This window comes from Capsicum annuum, chromosome 9 (genome assembly GCF_002878395.1).
Source record: "Capsicum annuum cultivar UCD-10X-F1 chromosome 9, UCD10Xv1.1, whole genome shotgun sequence".
In the NCBI taxonomy this organism is placed as follows: Eukaryota; Viridiplantae; Streptophyta; class Magnoliopsida; order Solanales; family Solanaceae; genus Capsicum; species Capsicum annuum.
Window position 1 is genome coordinate 120,957,026 of NC_061119.1, and position 20,887 is coordinate 120,977,912.

Consider the following 20,887-nt stretch of genomic DNA (forward strand, 5'->3'; position numbering starts at 1 on the left):
TCAATTGTAAAAGTCTCTTCTCTCCTGACAATATTGGATTAAGATTTAATTTCTTTATTAACCAATAAGCCTGATGCTCATGCTTTGTGGGAAAGTGACACACTTTCCCATATACCAAGAAATAAAGATAGGTTTCAATGGGAATTTTATAGGATATCTTCCATGACCATAGTGCATCATCCAGCTTAACTAGTTAATTTTTTCGCTGACCATTAATAGTCTTTTGTAGAACCTGCTTGATCTCCCTATTTGATACTTCCTCTTGTCCACTCATCTTTGGACGCTACGCAGTGCCCACCTTGTGTCTGACACCATACTTTTCCAACTATTTCATAAAATAATAATTCACAAAATGTGTTCCTCTGTCACTAATGTTTAGGTGTACCAAAATAAGAAAATATATTCTTCTTAAGAAATTTTATCTCTACCCATTTGGACCCATAATCTACAACCACTAGAATATAAAGATATCATTCGATGGTGGAAACGGGCCTATAAAATCAATGTCCCATATATCAAAAACCTCAACTTCAAGGATATTATTCCTGGCCATTTCATGGTGCATCAAAATAGGGACCATTCTATGGAATCGATCACATTCTTTGACATATGCTATAGCATCTCTGAAAAATGTATGATAAAAGAAACCAGACTACAATAATTTTATTGCTACTTGTTCGCCTCCATGATGACCTCTATAAGGTTACGAATGACAACTTTGTAGCACTTATTTAGATTTAGCTTCAAAAATATATCTTCTCATAATTCTATCAGCACCTTATTTGAACAGATAAGGATCATCCCACATGTATGAGAGAGAATCACAGAACAAATTCTTTTTTTATTGACTTGTTGTATTTGGAGGATAAATACCACTAATTAGTAAATTTACTATAGCAACATACCAAGAAACCTCTGCTATAGCCAGCACCATCAACCGCTTATTTGAATACTCCTCCTAAATATAAAACTTTTCATGACCAACATAAGCATGACTCTTTAGCCTTAACAAATGGTCAGCCACATTATTTTCAGCTCCTTTTCTTTCACGAGCATCCAAAACAAATTCTAGGAGTAGAAGAATCAACCTGATTAACCTTGGATTTAGATATTTTTGTTGAACAAATACTGGATGATATCATGATCTATATTAACAATTACATTCATGCCCACCAAGTTTTCTCTAAATTTATCAAATGCATTGATGAGTGCCAACATCTCTTTCTGTGTGATTGTATAATTGAACAGGGTAGCATCTAATGTTTTATTGAGATAGTATATATAGTGAATTAACTTATCTTTGTGTTGCCCCATCACTACTCAAGTACCATATAAGTCACATCACATATTAACTTGAACGATAATGCATAATCAGGAGCAATCAAAATGGGTGCTTCTGTCAATCTTCTTTTTAAATCCTCAAATGCCTTTTGACACTCCAGCTAAAAGTCAAACTTCACCTCTGTCTCCAGCAGCTTGCACATAGGGCTTTCTATCTTTGAGAAGTCTTTGATATAGCATTTATAAGACTACACATGCATAAGGAAGCTTCTCAGACCTTTCACTAAGATCAGATGTGGTAGCTTTTCAATGTCCTTTATTTTATCTCTGTATACCTCAAGTCCTCTATTTGACACCTTATGACCAAGAATGATACCTTTCTTGAATAAAAAGTGTCACTTCTCCAAGTTTAATAAGATGTTTGTTTCTTAAAAGTGAGCCAAGACCCTGTCTAAGTTCTACTAGCACACATCAAATGAATAACAAAAAATAGAAAAATCATCCATAAATACCTTGACAAAATATTCCACCATATCATAGAAGATAGCCATCATGCATCTTTCGAAATTCGCTGGTGCATTATAAAGACCAAAAGGCATACATCTAAAATGCATAAGTGCCATAAGGACAAGTAAAGGTGTTAGTCTCCTGTTCTTTTGGTGCTATGGTTATCTAATTGTACCCTAAAACCAATCCAAAAAGCAGTAATATTGTCGTCCCATCAACCGTCCAAATATTTCATTAATAAATAAATGAGATAGTGATCTTTCTGAGTGGCTTCATTCAACTTCTTATAATAGCTGCAAATCCTCCATCTAGTCATTGTACGAGTTGTAATGAACTCATTATTATCATTGTTTAAGACATTCATCCCTAATTTCTTTAGAACCAATGCATAGGGATGACCCATTTACTATAGGATTTGAGATAAACTAACCTAGCATTAAGCCACTTAATGACTTCTTTCTAACTATTTCTTTCATCACAGGATTCAGTCTTTGCTGGTGTTGCACACTTACTTTATGCCCCTCCTCTATAAATATTTTATGTATACAAAAGAAAAAATTCCTCTGATATCTACATTTGCCATCCAATTGCTTTCTTCATTATCTTTAATACTGTCAATGCCTCTTTCACCTAAACATTAGAAAAATCTACACACAGAAACACAAGTAAAGTATCATCCTTACCCAGAAAAGAATATTTTAGATGAAAGGGTAGATCTTTGAGCTCTATCTTTGGTGCTTCATCAATAGATGCATTGGGAGAGGGACTATTTGGTCTATTCAAAGGTTCAAATTTGGTCTTCCTAGTAATTACGCTTGCCATATCCAAAAGCTGTATCATTTTAACTATTTCAATATCTCTAAATAGATCATATCTCACTAATTCTCTCTCTAAGGGATCATTGGATTTAATAAGGTGAATGTATAACTTAAGATCAAAGACTATGATAGAAAACAGTTCTTCATATACTACAAACAACTTTATTCTCATGAGCATGCATGGTCAACTATCCTAAAACTTATCAATAAATAAAGACCCTATTGCTAAAAAAGGATTCCCAAAATAATAGTACTTTGAAATTAACATCAAAATGAAGAATAATGAAATCCACTGGGAAGATGAGTGACCCCACTTGCAACAATACTTCTTTAACTATACCATCTAATCTGGCAAGCGACTAAAAAAATAATTCCAAAACAACTGTGGTGGGTTTTGGGATTCCTAGCCTTATTTTTCAAAATAAAAATATGGGCATAAGATTGATGCTTGCCCTAAGATCACATATAACCTGAGAACTTATTGATTTCCTAATTGTAATTTAAATAGTGAAGCTCCCTGGATTTTTCAGTGTGGGCATTCTGTTCTAGATTACTGATGTGCACTCCTCAGTAAGTGCCACTGTAATATATTCAGCCAGACAATTCTTGTTATCCACGATATCCTTTATATACTTAGTATACTTTAGAAAACTTTGCAAAACATCAACAAGAGGTAAGTTAATGTGAACCTATTTCAATACGTCAATAAACTTCTTACACCAAGCCTCCTCTTGGTGTTTCTGAAGCCTTTATGGGAATGGTGGAGGTGGCATTACATTTTCCACCCTTGTTCCTTTTCTTAATACCTTAGCATTTATATTATTCTCTTCATCCACTGTTGTTTACCATTAGTAGCCTTGTGATTCACCTGCTTGGGTTATAACTCCTTTAGCTGCAACCCTCTCTGAGTAGTGACTGTATTAACCTATTTTATATTTGGCTCAGTATCACTAGGTAGACCATCCTAAATCCTCACGTTCTAAACTTCTATAATCTGAGACATTTCAACCTTCATGTAGCTAATTCTTCATACTTATACTGACTGTGCTTGAGTATCCATAATCTACTTTATCATCTCTTCAATATTGCTCATTTGACTAGTGGCTTATTTTCTTGGAACATGCTGCTGCTGATTCTTATTTACTAGCCCAGGGTATTGATTTACAGTATCTGCTTGATTACCACTCTATGAGAAATTTGGCTGATTCCACCAGTTGGGATTGTAAGTGTTACCAAATTTCTATTATCTTCGTCGATTAGAATTTCCAACATCATTAACAGACTTTGGATTAGTTGCGCAAGCTCAGCTATATATTCACAGCTGCCACAAACCTCACTACAAGTATAAGCCTAATGAACTACATTTGTTGTTGTTGACGCAGACTGCGTGGCTCCCCAATTAATATTACTAAGCTGTGCAGCTATTTGATTCTATAGTGCAACAAACTAGGTTGATATTTCTATAAAATGATCAACCTCCAGTACACCTACAACCTTCTTTGGAGCACTTCTTACATCAGCATGACCACTCCAGATCCCCTGTGAAATCTAATTCAATAGTATGTATAATTTATCATACATCTGTTCTAGAGCTTGCCCAATTGCTGCTGAATCCAGGAGAATCTTGGTGTTATGCTTAAGACCCTCGATTAAAGTATGTACCAACATATCATTAGTGTGATAATAATGATGACAATTCGTGAGCATACCCTTGAATTTTTCCCAAGCTTGGTAAATATTCTCGCCATCTTTCTATCTAAAACATAAAATTTCACTTCTCAAAGATACTGTATTTCCAAATGGAAAAAATCTAATAAGGAATTTTGAGCTAGATCATCCTATGAAGTGATGAGGTTTTATGGTTCATCGTTTAACCACCTATTCACTTCCCCAAGTAAAGAAAATGGAAAGAGAGTCAGATGGACATAATAAGTAGATACCCCAGTAGAGATGTAGTTATCACTGATCTCAGGAAAGTCTATACTGCGGTGGGTCCTTATGATATCGACCTATGAATGGCCCACTCGAGTGTAAGAGTTGCACCATATTCTTTTTCAGCTCAAACAAACCCGTCTCTATCTTATGGATGCTATTAGAAGCATTATTCTTAATTGGGATTGCCTCTTCTCTAATGGGTCTAGCTTCTGCTCGAGGTAGAATAGCTGGAACCACCAGAGATGGAGCTACTAGAACTAGAGAAATTGCAGCATTAGTATTAGGATCCCTTTGATCTCCCATTTGAACTTGCTGAATTGGGTAGTAAAGTGTTGTTGCTCTTCACCTTTGATGGAATATCTGTTCAGGTTCCGAATAAGGCTTAACCTATTCATTTTCTCTTCCAAGTCTGATATGTCACTTTTCCTGCAAAAGTAAGCCGCTAAGATAAAGTTGTTAACACTTAAATTTACTATCAAAATAGAAAAATTTTGAAAATTACTAATTATTGGAATCCCCAGTAACAACGCTAAATACTTATTATATCTATCACACATGCAAGTGCTCTCAGTCGTACAATTAATATAGTGACTCAAAAAATCAAATATTTTATCCAGGAGGACTACTTAATTAGTAATTTACTTAACTTTAGTTTTGAAAATAAAGTATTCGAGTGTTTTAGAGAATCAAAATAGGTAAAACAATTTAATTAATAATTTAACAACTAAATGAATAATAAAGTATGATAGTAGCAATGTAAGGTAGGTCGTAAACAATACCAGAGAAAATTCGATGGTTGAGGAACTCGTAACAATCATATAAATCTTTTTCCTTATTATGGTTGTGTTGATTATCGGGTTATTGATTCAAAGGGTTTAGACTATAATTATATTCTTTTGAACCTCTAATCTTCTACCTAAAGAGACATTGAAACTATATCATTGAGCAGGGATGCAATAATAAATTTAGATGCTTTAAGATCTCACCCTGTAATTGAACCAAACAACGTTCCTAGGTATATCCCTATCCAATTAGCTACTTCACATCTTTCATTATGTAGAAGAATATGAACTTGCTCCTTAAACTCTTTGATCTATCCCTATGATTCTCCTTTTGGGTTCACACAGGAATTATAGATGTATTCTAACTCTGGCTAATCATTAAAATAGTAGAAACAAGATTATAAGAATAACCCATACTATAAATCAATGTTAACCACTCTAAAAATATCAAAATATAATTATGTTCTGGGCCTCAACCCAGAAAAAGGGTGTTTAGCCACTCATATCAGAAATCCATAGAATAAAAATATAGTTTAACATACAAAAATTAATATTTGAAAGATGAAAGTTTAAAGAACCCTAAGAGAAGTCTCGTAATTGGTTTTTCCTTTGATAAACATATGCTAAGATGTCCCATAATTGTGTTAAAGTGCTCAATTTATAGGGGAACTTATTCTTCGCAAAAATTCTTCTTCTCACATACATAAGGATTTGCGATGTGGGGCTATCACGGACCCTCACGAGAATTTAAGATTCTAAAATGATCAACCTCCATGACGCAGAGGATATAGCATAGATAAGGGTCCGCAATGTAGGGCTATTGTGGACCCTCACTTGAATTCATTTTTTGATGCCTATTTCTTCACTACTTTATTCCATGCTTTTCAAAACCTTTTATAGTGTCTTTATGTTCTGCATGTCACTCCAACTACTTCCATAGTCCAAAATCTCTATAATATTTCATAAAATCATGTCCAATTGCACCAAAATCAAGTCCTTTAACACTAACCATGTCCATTAGTTCACAAATACATTTTAGCTGAAACACAATATAATTTAAAAAATTTTGTTCATAGAACGTGAATAAATAAGGGTAAATATTGGCACTTATAAGTACGCCTAAGATAAAAGTACATGTAGAATCAAATATGAAATTTTGGAGCTATAAGAAGCGATTTATACATGTATTAAGGACACAAGTAACTCCTACTCATGGCCAAGTCAAAACCTTTCTTACCAATTGATTTCTAGAGAATAATCTTACTATAGTCATCATCAAATGAGTATAACTCTTATATTTTAAATTATTTTATACGTCATGAACCATCAAATTATAAATATTTGAATTACCTTTAAAATTCATCTAGTTTCGTCTTAATCTGATATCAAAGTAAAATGTTATAGCTAAATTTCTGAAGCACTATCCAATAGTGAGATACCACGACCCAAGAGACAATCATGGGTTGACAGGACAATAGTACCTTGCTCCCATATGATGAGAAACTAAGATAAAATACAGAGAATAAACAAGGAACCTTAAATACCAACAAAAAAAACCCATAATTAAGGGTTGAAAGCCTGATCGTGGGATAGTTTGTCCGATGTAAGGTATAGATTTTTCAGCAATACTTTTAGAGGGGTATTCTGGTAGTTTCTTTCCTTAAAGAATCTTAAACTAAGTTGTTTAATATATTATAAGGATGAATATAAAGTATAAGCTACTCCTAATCCCTCATTCACTTCACAATACATGAAATTACTTTGAGAAACATGTGATTTTCTCTTCTATAAACCAAGAAACTAGGGTTCTTCATCTTCAAACTTTAGTTCAATAACAAAAAGTAATCAGATATATTGGTATTCAATGATTTTCTACTTTCATCCTTATATCCAAATTATGGTTATTTTATTCATGAATTTTATAAATTCCATGAACGAGAGTTTTTACCCAATTATGATTCAAAGCTTAAATTTAGTTCTCCACGATAGATTTTTCATTCATGACTATGTTCTAATGATTATTTATAATTTATTATGACTCTATTATAGCATTCATGTTATCCTCACGTCCATTCATGATCTAAATGACATTATTTAAGATTTCAAGCATATGACCAATCTAATATTATATATCAATTTTTAAGATTAATAAGCATTATTTATTATGATTTTTTAAGTTTCAATCGATATTATATTGACATGCCACGTTTTCCCAGGGAATATAGTATCTTTATATACTTAGAATTATGAACCCTCAGTATGTTTAGATATTCATGTTTTTGGACTTGTGTTATACAATTTCACATTCTTTTTAGTTTATAAAATTTGTCATGGTAGTTGAATTCTTCAAAGATGGAATGTTATGAACACCTGATTCCTTAGGATATCAGTATTTTCAGTCTAAAACTTAGTATTTTAGATATATATGATTTAGAATAATTTTAAATAAAGAACTTATCTTTCAGTTTTAGCACTTCAAAATTATTGAACTATTCAATATTTTAGTTTATATTTAGCTGGAGTAGTACTAGCACCAAGCGAATGCAGGGATGAAGCCTCACTCATTATTAGGTTAATACCTTTTGTATAAGTCCCTATGTCCTAGAACTATATCACAACCACAGGCTCTAAAGGATCACCCATAAGACCAGTATTGACACCTTAGTCCTTTAGACATCTGTTTAGTGGAACCACGCTAGATCAACCATTATACCCTGGCAAAGTATATTGGGCCCTTTTGGATAGGGATTATACAATGAACTCCATGTTTTAGTCACATGGTTATATGTCTATTAATAGTATCTCCCACAGTTCAAACTCAGTTATTTTATGACATTATAATCAGTTTACTCAGTACAATATTGATCATTTACATGTTTATTGTACTTGGTTATTTCATCAGTTCATATCCTATTTGACACTCGGTATTTGTACACAAACCTTAATTTAATTTTACTTTCTTTTAAACTACAACTTTTTCAAATTATCATTGCATAGTGGTATATGTGTAATTCATATCAGGTCATTGTACTCAAGTTCATCTTTTTGTTATCTATTAGCATTCAATATAGTTTTTTCGCATGGTCAGTATTAACTTTAAATCATATCAAAGATATATTCTTCTATAGCTTTTCTGTTTACAGAAATATTTTAGCTCATGATTTAGCTATTTCACTATCACTCACAAGTTTTACTTACAAACATAATTTAAATGTATATTTCATTATATTACTTATATCCTTAGTTTCAAAGTATGTTTAAGTATTTTCATCACTAGTGAAAATCTCACATACTCAATACATTCCACAATACTGATTGCCCACTTCTTCTGCCTATATTTTTCATGTGATGTAGATTCAGGTAGTTACTATCATGAACATAGTCAGGCAGATCACAACATCTAGCTAATAGGTGATGAGTTCCCTTACTTTGATAACTACTGTAAGTTGTTTTCCCAATATTTTATTTTCTTATTCATATGCATTTATTGGGGATAATTTGGTTTATGTCCTCTCTATCATAGTCACTATTAGAAGAGGCTTCATAAATAGTTAGTTAGAATTATCATAGCAGTTTCTCTTTCTATTCAAATTACAGATGTTGTGAATAAATTTTATAATAGTAAATGTATTGAACCAATGTATTCCATGATTATACTTTTACTCAGCCATTTCTCCTATATATATGTTAATATTAAGTTGCTCATGCTTTATTCCAGTACCATGGATTAGCTTAAATCATTTGTGGTTTTAAGTATCATTTTACCACTAGGGGATAGTCTCGAGTCATGACAGAGTAAAATCCAACATGAAATATGGTGTAGCTAAATTATATGCAATTGAAGTGACTATTAGTCGATAATTTCCATGGAATTGGAGGGGGAGGGGGAGGGAGGGGGGGTTAAATTCAACGGTTAGTAAACAATAGCTAATGGGTTACCAGTAAATAATGTCAAATTATGAAAGTATCAATCAATAGAGAATTGAACTTTGTTTGTGTACACCATGGTTACTACCACAATTATGTGTTAATTTCTCCACAGGATTCGTAAAATATTAGAAAATATAGAGTTATCAAGTTCTAATATTCACCGAAATGTTCCTTAACCTAATTAAGTGACTAACACATTAGTTCTCTTGAACTTAAAAAAGATAATATATAAATTCAATTTCACCTCGTGTTGGTTAATCTTTTTAGAGTATTAATCATCAGATAGAAGTTGAATGCTCTGAATCCTTATTAATAATACTTTTTCTTGTTTTAATCTCTTATTTTATTCAAATTAACCCTAGGACATGTTATAATGTATTCAATCATTATAGAACTTATTAAGATGAAAATATCATCAATATACATCTATTGTACAATCAAATCCCGACAACAATCTACTTTATAATCCAAAAAATAACATACGATGCTAAGAAAAACCTTAAAAATATCTATTTATAGTATATAAAAACTTGAATTCAAAATACATCCCAAACATAGACCTCTCAAAGGTGACAATCAGATTGACAACTCATTAATAAGTTGACATCTCTTCAACCCAAGTCTTCAACTTCTTCTTGTAAAACTTAGATTTTTCCTAAGGTTGATGACATAGATTGATGGCTCGTCAACAAGTGGTCCGCTCTTCAACCCAAGTATGTTAATTCTTTTTGTGAAATTTATATTCTTCCTAAGGTTGATCGCATAGGTTGAGGACTAGGTTGATCGCATAGGTTGAGGACCTCTCAACAAGTTGAAATCTAATCATCTCAAGTCTTCAACTGATTTCTTCTTGACTCTAATTCTACTTAAGGTTGACGAGCTTGGTGATGGCTCGTCAACTGGAATTTTTAGCTTACTTTCTCTTATTTTCTCACATATCAACTTATCCTACACATAAAAGTAAAATATTATTAAAAACAACAATAGTTTCTTAAGAGCTTACATTTATTTTTAGTGAAAATCCTCAAATGTGTTGTCAAAATGCTGGCACATTCGATATCTCTTTCAATAGGTAACAATTATAGATGGCTCCATAGTATCGTTTTATCATCTTTATCCTCGTTTTCTTATTCTATGAGATTATTAAACGTATGTTTATGTAATTGACTTAGCATTTGCTTCAGCATCTTAAACTTTCTCACTACTTGATATATATAATATCCATGAGTGGGTATCTCCTAAACCTCTTTAACAAACTGAGGAAAGGATCTATGGCTACTCTAGATATTATAATATTTAAAGGCCTTTTTCTTGACTGGTTCTGCAATTTGTGAACAATAAGGATCAATGGTCACTAACCTCCCCTGGCACGAAAGAGAGTTTTATTTCTAGCATATGATAACTTCAGTTACTATTTATGAATACCGAATTTATTCTTAAAAATATCTGTTATCTTGCCTATCACTCCATGTATAATCCTCCCTATAAGGAAATTCCTCTTGTTAGCAATCATTACATTTATGAAAGTATAGTAATTTTGAGTAAGTTAAAACATCCCCACCCAACTTGTCTCCATTATATAGGACTGCATTAAAATCTCCTTGTACTAGAGAAGCTTTACTACACCATTTTTTCACACTCCTAAGATAATTCCATATTGCCATTCTTTCTATCTAAAGAAATGCATAGACAAGGGTCACATAAAACTCTACTTTTTTTTGTATGAATTTTACTGCACGTGTTATAGCTTATGCAGTAGTAGAGTGAATTATCACCTCAACCCAATCTTTCCACTATATAATCAATCCTTACATTATGGTGAGCTATGTTATTACTAAGATAAGACCAACAATTAAATATAGAATCTGCAATATCCTTTGTTTTATTTACCTTTATTCTTGTCTTCAGGAAACTCATCAAACCAATTCTCAAACTACTGTAGAGGAGTTTAACCTTTTTCTTCTTGTTGATTCCATTACGGCCTCTTATGTTCCAACATAGTAACTTAACCTCTCACCCCCACCCCTACTACAAGCTTTATTTATTTTTGTATTACCAAAAGTAATTTTGTCTCCTAATTCCTGAAATCTATTAATGGCGTGAATATATTATTGTTTCTAGGAAAGATGAGGCCTACTATAAGTCCTTTTTTCTGCAACTTGCTTCATCCCCTGAATATGCCTTATGTCCTAATCTCCTTAGTGTTTCCTTACCCTCTAGCACTACATTTGATTTACTATTCTCCCAATTATCCACTTCTTAGCAATTTTATTCTTCTTGTACTCTTTTACACTATGGTCATACATTTTGCACATATCACAAATTATAGGATTCCACTTATATTCACTTGGTGTTTCACCACCAAACCTCTTTCATTCATAAAATTCATCCTCTCTAATAAAGGTTTACCAATGTGCACTTTTACGTATAAAATTGCAAAACATAACCCTATTTTTTGTTCAGTATTCTTGTCCATCTTTAAAGACCTCCCTAGAAGGCTATTTATCTTTCTCAAACCCTTAGCACTCCATTGTTTGAACTCCAGTCTAGGTAGTTTAATCTAAATTGGTACTAAAAGCAACTACTTTTTGGAAAAATCAATCTCAGTAGTCTATGACTTCACAATTAGAGGTTCGCTATCAAAGTGATATATCCCACTTTGAAGTACTTCCTATTTCTCTTTAAAATTGTTTAACCTAATCCGTATAATTCTATTTTTCATCATTGCCATATTATTTATCCTTAATTTTCCCTCTTTCTCTAGATAAATCAATTAAGTACACTAAAAAGGGGGCATGCTCCCAATGCATAACATAGAACTATATTTTTCCAGTATCCAACCTCACTTCTTATACCTCTTCTTTAATTTCCACCATACTTTCCTCAGAATGCAATAAGTATAGGATAATTAAGTTTGAATCCATTATTCATTAGTTTCTAATATCATATGGATCCCTATTTAAAGCCCTAAGCTCTGTCAATTTGTTCCCTGTGGAAAATACTTTTGGTGATTCCTCATATAAATTTTCTATCTCATTTGCCCATGATTGTATCAAAGCTATGATATTAAGCCATTCCTAATTAGATTCCTTTGTAAATATTTTCTTGGACTTGATTTTCTTATGTTTCCAACCCCCTACATCCCATATACCCTTTTCTTGGTTATACTTCAATAGGTGTCCCACCTCTATAGAGCTCTATTTTCCCCTTGTATCATAGTTGGTCCTCTCTTTTGGTCCAGATGAATTCGATCTCGAATTCATAGACCTTGTTTGTACTGGCACTAAATTGATGGTTTTAGTTATTTTTGTTTCATTGCCTATCGGCATGATACCTAAATCCTTTTGAATACTCGATGTGCCTCTTACTTCTGCAAGCTTTTCTTTCCTTATCCACCTAAATTCATTATTAGAATCAAAGCTTTTTCTCTCTTTTCCATGGTGTACCTACATTAGTAGTCGATCTTAACATGTACCAAGAGAGAAAAAGCCTTCCATATTAAAGTAGAAAACTTCCATAACATGTTCTCTCAAGGAAGAGATAATGCATCTTTCTCACTTCTAAGACACATTCCTAAATCCAATAGCAAAAAAAGAGAATTTTGATCCTTATAGTCAACTATTCTAAATGAATTTATAAATGATGTTTATTAAATAGGACAATGCAAGTGGCCCAAATGGTCTAATAGGATGAATATATCAAAACTATTGAGAGATTGTAAGGAATAATATTCTCATAACGGTACAAGATTTTTTCAGTGGTAATAACCTTACTAAATACTCATACTAATTTTTTTCTTATATCCAAGAATGAGTAGGTACAAGCATTTACTATTTTGAGACCAATTGGTTTGAGCAATTTCATTAATAAGATAATCTCCAAAATTATTCATGACAAAATAAAAATATTTCTACCTAGATTGATTTCTTAAAATTACTGAGGTTATGTTAAGGGTAGAAGCATTATTGAGAATGCTTTGTGGACTCAAGAGATTGTTAATGATATTAGCATGAGGAATAAATCTTCTAATATAGTTGTAAATCTTGATATGGCTAAGGCATATGACTGAGTATATTTTTTTTAATGAATGTTTTAAAGAAAATTTGTTTTTAATTAGTATAAAGAGCTAATTAATAGTAAATCACATGATTTCTTTTATTTTACCAGAGGGGTGAAGCAAGAAAAGCCTTTGTCCCTTGCTTTATTCATACTATCAGCACAAGATTTAAGCAGAGCACAAAACTTTTTATTTGAAGATGCTGAGTCTATAGGGTATGGTTTATCCAAGTGGTGTTCTAATCTGAATCATGTTGAATATGAAGACGATACTACTTTTTTTACTTCAACTAATAATATTATTTGTGGAAGATAGTGTTTATTTTGATGGAGTATGAAGTTTAGTCAAGTTAGAAGGTCAAAAAGGATAATAGTGTAGAATGGTATGTAATGGTGTTACAATGCTCACCTACGAGTCTACCCAAGAGTCTTTGGGTCAACCGATGACTCATCAAATGACTCATACTCTAACCAGAACAAAATTTCTCAACACTCATCTATGTCCAGTCAGTAGGAGTCCACCTTACAATATGTAGGGTCAGAAAATAAATTTTAGTGTGACCAGAGAACTCTCACCCCTACCCACTCATGTTCTAAGAGGCTACAAGTCATTAAACAACCCATTAAGCTAACCTATGAGTCATTACAAGGTTCGTAGTAACTAGAACATGTATTGTTAAGGAAAGTTCTTGTTCAAACCAATTTTTCGAAGGTACTTAGACTTCCCCTTGTGTTTTTGACACACAATTAACTTTGTGAAAAACTCACCACATTAATTTCTACTCTATTTAAAAAAATTATTTCTCAAGAACCCTAGAATGTATTTTGTCCATAGGCAGGTAGTAAACTTAGAATATCAAGAAAATTGTCATAATAAGAACATTAAAATATTTAATTTTCAACAAGATTTAGCACACTTACTTTATATTGAGAAAAGATGCTTGGATTTGTTAGTTTCTCTTAAAATTGTTCTTGGGAGGAGAATTTTTCCCTTTTTAGAGTGAGTAGAACTTGAATGTTGAGTTTGAAAATGACTGGAAGTATTTTTAAGTTAGGGGAACCAGTTATGAAATTTAGAGGCAATTTAGGCATTCAAAAAGGGAAGTGAGAATGTGGGGAACTAAATTCACCACTTTTATTTAACGTAACTCGATTTGAGTCCGCCTTTAGGGTCCAAGACCTTTTATTCTAATGACGACCTAGGAAATAACTCATAGTTAGTGGCTATGAGTCATCATGTCCCTTTGTCAGTAACAATGACTAATTGCTAAATCACTTGTTCTAAGAGTCGTCAATACTTTAGAGACCATTTACTTGAATGATTTCACCTAGGCTCCTCCTGACGAATCTTGTGATGAGTCATAGGCACTAGATACAGCTTGTAGGGGCCTTTGTAGGGACCTGGGCATATAAATTTTTTTTGTGTTTTCCTACATCTTTCAGCCCTACATAATAACACATAATATACCCAATAATGTAATAAGTAAAAAACATGGATTGCCTCTAACGTAGCACTTGATTTAATGTTGCACCATGGCATGATTATATTGGATACTCAAAATTCACCAACAAGCCCATTGGTTTCCTCCCATAAAGAGCTAGTTTTAACATCATGGTATGACACAGTTGCCTTCGTAACTCAGACTCTGATATGACTTATATCAATATAAAACTTCATGGCCTCCGTATTTCACATATAGTTATTTTCACGTTGCCCATTCAACCTGAATAGAGATTGTCTACTAGAGCCTAAGTTTTTAAAGTTTCCTGGTAAGTCTAAAAGCTTCATTGAGTAGAGACTTATGCATGGGTGTGAAAAGCTCCACACATATGGACAAGAGGCTAAAATATGTTTTAGGAGAAGTTTCCCTTATTTCAGTATTCATGTCATGCGAATGAGCATGATATTAATTTAAACTCCCTTTCTAATTCAATTTTTTTTCCATTTAAAAAACATGTCTCCAAAAAACACTAACGGAAGGTGAAACGGGAATCAGATGTACCTTCACCTGTTCAGGAAGATCCCCTGAATGAGCATGTCTCTCATGCTAAATTCAGAGCTACATTCACTACTTTATCTTACTTAATAGCAGCTCAGAAAATCAGCAGGCTTTTATCCCAGCTATTCTAGTGGCTAATATTACCGTAGCTAGGATTCGGGACATCATCTAAATAAACCCTCATCTGTTTTTGGGATCCAAGTTTGATGAGAATCCGCAGGAGTTCCTTGACATAGTTCATAAGTTTACTGACATTATGGGTGTGAATTTTAGTCAGAGTGCAGAGTGAGGTGCTTACTATTTGTCATATATCGCTCACACTTGGTATAAGTAGTAGAAGAGAGATAGAGGCGCAAATGCTTGTTGAATTAGAGGAGTTTTCTACAACTTTTTTAGATATGTTCTTTCCCTTGGAGTTAAGAGAAGCTATGGTGTAGGATTTTATCAATTTTAAGTAGGTGAATATGAGTGTGAAAGAGTATTCTCTTAAGTTTACTCGGCTACCAAGGTATGCTCCTAATGTGGTGTCTAATGACACGTCTAGGAGAAGTAAGTTTATTTTTGGGGTAGCTGATAGTGTGGTTAAGGAGTATAGGTCCATGACGTTGATTAAGATGATGGACTTGTCTAGGTTGATTGTCCATGATCAACAAAATGAGGAGCAGAAAGTTAAGAAAAGAGAGAGAGACTAAGAGAGCTAAAATAGGTAACTTTAGTTTTGCTCAGTCGAGGTCAGAGGGTGGTAACTGTCTGCATCCCATAAAAAATATTTAGGCCCAGCTCTGTCTTATTCTAGTGGCCAGTGATGAAGTTTAAAAATGATAATCATGATAGGGCACCAGGCTCTAAGTGCTAGGGTAATATAAATAGTAGTCGCATAAATCCTCTTTGCTAGAAATATGGTAAAAACCATATGGGTGTGTGTAGAGCTAGCAGTGATGTATTCTAGGGTGTTGTAAGCTAGGGCACAGAGTTAGGTATTGGCTAAATAGTAGTTAGGAGGGTCAGTCCAGTCGTCTTCCAATTCTATCCGGTCGCCCGACTCAGCAGGGTACAACTTCAGTCTAAATAGATTGTAGGTACTTCAGCCTTCATTGGATAAGGAAAGTTCTCCTGATGTGGTTATTGATACGTTACAAGTGTTCAATTTACATATTTATGCTTTGTTAGATCCCGGAGCTTCTCTTTCTTTTGTAACTCCCTAGATAGATGTTAATTTTGATGTTAGTCCAAAGACTTTTATAGAAACCTTCTCAGTGTCAACCCCAGTAGGTGTCTCTATTATTTCCAGATAGGAATACAGGAACTGTCCGGTCATAATATCCTAGAAAGTCACCTCAGTTGATCTTATGGAGTTATAAATGACTAATTTTGATGTAATTCTTGGCATGGATTGGCTCTATTCATGTTATAATTCAGTTGATTATAGAAACAGAGTAGTTTATTTTTAGTTTTTAAATGAACCAGTCCTTAAATGGAGGGGTAGTACTTCAACACTTAGGGTCAGCTTGTTTCGTACCTTAGATCAACAAAAATGATATTTATGGGGTGTGTCTACAATCTTGATCGAGTTAAAGATTCTAGTTAAGAGATTCCCAATCTTGAGTCAGTTTTAGTAATGAGGGAATTTCTAGATATATTTCTCGAAGATCTTCCTGAAGTTCCTCCTGAAAGGGAAATTGACTTTGGAATAGACATTCTTCCAGATACCCAGCCTATCTTTATTGTGCTCTATAGAATGGCTCCCACGGAGCATAGAGAGTTAAAAGAAAAGTTGAAATATCTCTTAGATAAAGGATTCATCATGCCCATTATTTCCCCATGGGGCACTCTAGTACTTTTCGTGCATAAGAAATATGGTTCTCTCAGAAAGTGCATTGATTACCATCAATTAAACAAAGTCACTGCCAAGAATAAGTATTAACTCCCTAGAATTGATGACTTATTTGACCAACTTCAAGGTGCTAGTTATTTATGTAAGATTGACCTCAGATTCGGCTATCATCAGCTTAGAGTTAGAGAATGTGATATTCAAAAAATAGATTTTAAAAATAAGTATGGTCACTTTCACTTCCTAGTCATGTCCTTTGGCCTAACAAATTTTCCTTAGCAACTTTTATGAACTTGATGAATAGAGTGTTCAAGCAGTACTTGGACATGTTCGTTATAGTTTTCATAGATGACATCCTTGTCTATTCTCGTAATGAAAATGATCATGTAGACCACCTCAGAATAGCATTACAGAATCTTAGAGCCCATTAGTTGTTCTCGAAATTCGGTAAGTGTGAGTTCTGGCTAAGATCAGTATCTTTTATTTTCCATAATATTTTTGTTTGATGGAATTATAGTTAACATTCAAATGAACCAAGAAGTTAGAAACTAGCCTAGACCCATGTCTCCATCAGATATCTAGAGTTTCTTAGGTTTTGCTAGCTATTAAAGATGGTTTGTTAAAGGTTTTTTTAATTTTGCGCCCCATGTCCAAATTGACTCCAGAAAAAGTCAAGTTTTAGTGGTCAGATTCCTATGAGAAGAGTTTTCATGAGTTAAAGACTCGACTCACCTCAGCCTCAGTTTTGACGTTGCCAGATGGTTTAGATGGGTTTGTTAATTACTGTGATGCTTCCAGAGTTGGTTTAGATTATGTTTTAATGCAGAGAGGTAAGGTCATAGCCTATGCCCTTATAAAGTTTAAGCCGTATGAAAATAATTATCCTGTACATGATATTAATAGCAGCTATTGTGTTTGCCTTGAGAATTTGGAGGCATTATCTGTAGGGGGTGCATGTTGACATGTTCATAGGCCATGAAAGTTTGCAGCATTTGTTTTCACAGAGTGAGTTAAATCTCAGTTAGAGAAGGTGGTTAGAATTGTTGAAATATTATGATATGTGTTTTGTACCATTCGGTCAAAGCCAATGTAGTGAAAGATGCCTTTAGTAGATTATCTTTGGGTAGTGTGGCTCATCTTGAGAATGATAAGAAAAAGTTGGTTCAGGAGGCTCATCAGTTTTCCAGGTTAGACATTTATTTGGTTGACTCAGTTGAGGGTACTATATGGGTCTAGAATAGTTTAGAATCTTCTTTGGTTGCTGAAGTGAAAGAAAAGCAAGATAGGGATCCCAGTCTAGTTAAGCTGAAGGTGTCAATCAAAGGTAAAAAAAAGGTTTTCTCCCAAGGAGGAAATGTTTTCCATTCTTAGGGTAAACTATTTGTGTTATGTGTTAATGGTTTTATATAGGGAAATATTGCATAAGCACATGGTGCGCGTTACTCTATTCACCCAGGAGCCACTAAGATGTACCATGATTAATGAGAAATCTATTGGTGGAGTGTTATAAAGAGAGATATCGCAGAGTTTGTAACCAAGTGTGCTAACATAACATTCCTACTTAAAAGTGGGAGGAGATGAACATTGATTTTGTGAAAGGGTTGCCTCATTCACATCGCCAGTATGATTCAATTTGGGTTATTGTATACAAAATAACCAAATCAGCCCACTTTTTGATAGTCCATACTATTTATTCAGTTGAGAATTATACCAAGCTCTACATTAGAAAGTTGGTTAGGTTTCATGGAGTCCCATTGTACATTATATCAGATAAAGGTACTTAGTTTACCTCTCACTTTTGGAAAACTTTTTAGAAGGGTCTAGGTACACAATTTTGTCTTAGTATAGCCTTTCACCCTCTGATAGATTGTCAGGTAGAAAGGACCATTCAGACCCTATAAGACATGTTGAGAGCTTGTGTTATGGAATTAAGGGCAGTTGGGATGATCATTTTCCATTGATTGAGTTTGCTTACAATAATAGTTATCATTCTAGAATTCTAATAGGTCTATTTAAGGCTCTTTATAAAAGAAGATATAGATCTCACATTGGTTGGTTTGAGATAGGTGAGACCACGTTGATAGGGCCAGATTCAATATTTGATGCATTAGAGAAAGTTTAGTTAATCAGAGAAAAGCTTAAGATAGCCTAAAGTTGATAGAAATCCTATGTAGATGTGAGAAGAAGAGATCTTGATTTTGAGGTTAGAGACTTAGTTTATTTGAAAATCTCTCCCATAAAGGGAGTGAAGAGTTTTGGAAAGAAGATAAAGCTTAGTCTCTGACATATTGGACCATATAGGATCTTGAGCTATTATGGAAAGGTAGCATATAAGGTTGAGTTACCCATAGATTTGGCGTTAGTGCACCCAGTATTTCGTGTTTCTTTGTTAAAGAAGTGTATTGGCAATCCAGCTGTAGTAGTCCCTATAGAAACTACGAGCATTCAGGACAGCCTTTTTTATGAAGAAATACTAGTCGAAATCCTTGATCAGAAGACCCGTAGACTGAGGAACAAAGAATTTTCCTCGATCAAAGTTCTTTAGTGGAATCAGTCCATTGAGGGAGCTGCTTGGGAAGTAGAAGTAGACATGCATACCAAGTACCCTCATCTTTTCTCAGCTAACTCAAACTCAGCTCATCGTAATAGTTTTCCTTAGATTATCTCTTTTCCATACTCAGTCCCATCAATATAATCATCTTTCTGTCATTACATGCATTCACGAATCATTCTAGTCATGTATCATGTCTCAAACTCAGTTATGTAATCATGTTTTCAACTATGCATGTTCAGTAAATGAATTTAGTTTCATCGCTATTCTCAGCTTAATTAGTCTCATTCAAGGACAAATGATCCTAAGGCAGAGATATTGTAATATCTTGTATTAGTCTTAGATCAATTCATCCCATAGTGCATGCATAAGAGGATTAGAACTTGAAAATTTAGCTAAGTGTTGGGGACTTAGTTTTATTTTTGTCCTCTTAAATTTGGTGATTTTTAAAGTGACCTTCCTGACCCGTAGATGAAGGTTTCTAATTTAATTCATGTTCAAGGGTGTAAGTAGCATGTCTCGGGGAAGTTTCATATTTTTTGGATAAGGTTTGGGTCATTTTTGGATTTCAAAAATAATAAGTCATTGCAATAGCATCGTGACATAGCCATTATAGCGATGGAAGACTCATTGCATTGTGGTACCTCTCTAATCCGTATTTTAGTTGCAAATTTAAATATCACAAGGGCAGTCTTGTTATTTTCCACCGCCCTAGTCTGTGAAAAAATGGGATTTATCATCAGTTAAGGCATTATATGAAAAATTTCCTCAATTTTTCTCTAAAATAAACCCTAGCCATCACCCAAATTCATCAGGTTCAATCATTATTCCTTTAAGAAAATTCAAGAATTCAAGCTTTACCACCAAAGAATGATCAAGAAAGTTAATTCTCTTGTAAGAATTAAAGCCTTAAGGAATGTTAGATGTTCATCCTTGGGCACTTTTAACCCATGTAGTCCAAGAACCTATTTTTATGCTTTAAACCATGAATTTACCAGTTTACAATGAGTTATTTTCATAAAGCTTTTATGAATTTCGATTATACATGATGTTTGTAAGTGATTTTAGTTGGAAAGTATCCCTTACACATTTGAAGCATAAAATTCCCTGTTAAATCCCCAATGTATGGTTTTAGTGTTGTGATTATGTTATTCCCACATGTTTCAATCATCCCCATGCCTAAGTTCATGAATTTG

General features: G+C 33.6%; 1 non-coding gene across 1 annotated transcript; it reads left to right on the plus strand.

Annotated features, from left to right (window-relative positions):
* Window positions 1-4,284: 4,284 nt before the first annotated feature.
* Window positions 4,285-4,391, plus strand: LOC124887452. The gene has a single exon (XR_007045228.1). It is a non-coding gene; the product is annotated as a small nucleolar RNA R71 (small nucleolar RNA).
* Window positions 4,392-20,887: the final 16,496 nt, after the last annotated feature.